Below are 1244 nucleotides of genomic sequence, written 5' to 3' on the forward strand. Positions count from 1 at the left end.
TGTTGAAGAGTCAAATGTCTTTAGCATCTCTTCATTAGTTTTCTTGCAAAAAATTATTTTTTTTTCTATTTAAGAAATACAAAGAGGAGAGAGAGAGAGAGAGAGAGAGAGAGAGAGAGAGAGAGAGAGGTACTGAAGACATCTAGACCTTTAAAACGGGTTGAAACCTGCTCTCCGAGTTCCCGAAAGAAACTTCACGTCTTCAAAGTCTTTCGGAGCCGTCTGCTTCTCTCTCTCTCTCTCTCTCTCTCTCTCTCTCTCTCTCTCAATTGTTCTTGTTTTTGCACGTTCATTATTCATTCAATATGTTAAAAGCAGTATTTCTCTCTCTCTCTCTCTCTCTCTCTCTCTCTCTCTCTCTCTCAATTAATATTTCTTGCCTTTGCTTATAGATTGGTGAAAAGTTACCTACTTTTCTTTATATAAAAACCAGTCTCTCTCTCTCTCTCTCTCTCTCTCTCTCTCTCTCTCTCTCTCAATTATGCTCGTTTTTGCTCGGCCATTGTTCATTCTATATGTAACAAGTAATCTCTCTCTCTCTCTCTCTCTCTCTCTCTCTCTCTCTCTCTATGTGTGTTTATATATAAAAAAAATTATATATATATATATATATATATACTGTACATACATACATACATACATACATATATATATATATATATATATATAAATATATATATATATATATATATATATTTATATATTTATGTATATATATATATGTATATATATATATTTGTATATATAAATATATATATATATATATATATATATTATAATCATTATCCGTAGACAATCTTCTGCAAAAATAAAACCTCAGACATGCCCGTCCACTCGCGTTTGTTTATGGTCTTTTTATGCATTTTCCTTTTATAGCTCGTCAATCCATTGTCTTCTCTTCATTTCCCTTTAGATATGTATGTACTGTATATATAACGTGTATATGATAAGGTTACTATGTCCATCCGTATCGTAAAGAACTTTAAACAAACAATTGCTCTCTCTCTCTCTCTCTCTCTCTCTCTCTCTCTCTCTCTCTCTCGCTTTAGGCTCCTTGACCGTTGGCATTGTGATACTTGTAACCTACATTTGCATAATAATCCTCTCTCTCTCTCTCTCTCTCTCTCTCTCTCTCTTTATGTTCCTTGACCTTTGGCATTGTGATACTTGTAACCTACATTTGCATAATAATTCTCTCTCTCTCTCTCTCTCTCTCTCTCTCTCTCTCTCTTTATGTTCCTTGA

Source organism: Palaemon carinicauda, chromosome 3 (genome assembly GCF_036898095.1).
Source record: "Palaemon carinicauda isolate YSFRI2023 chromosome 3, ASM3689809v2, whole genome shotgun sequence".
Lineage (NCBI taxonomy): Eukaryota > Metazoa > Arthropoda > Malacostraca > Decapoda > Palaemonidae > Palaemon > Palaemon carinicauda.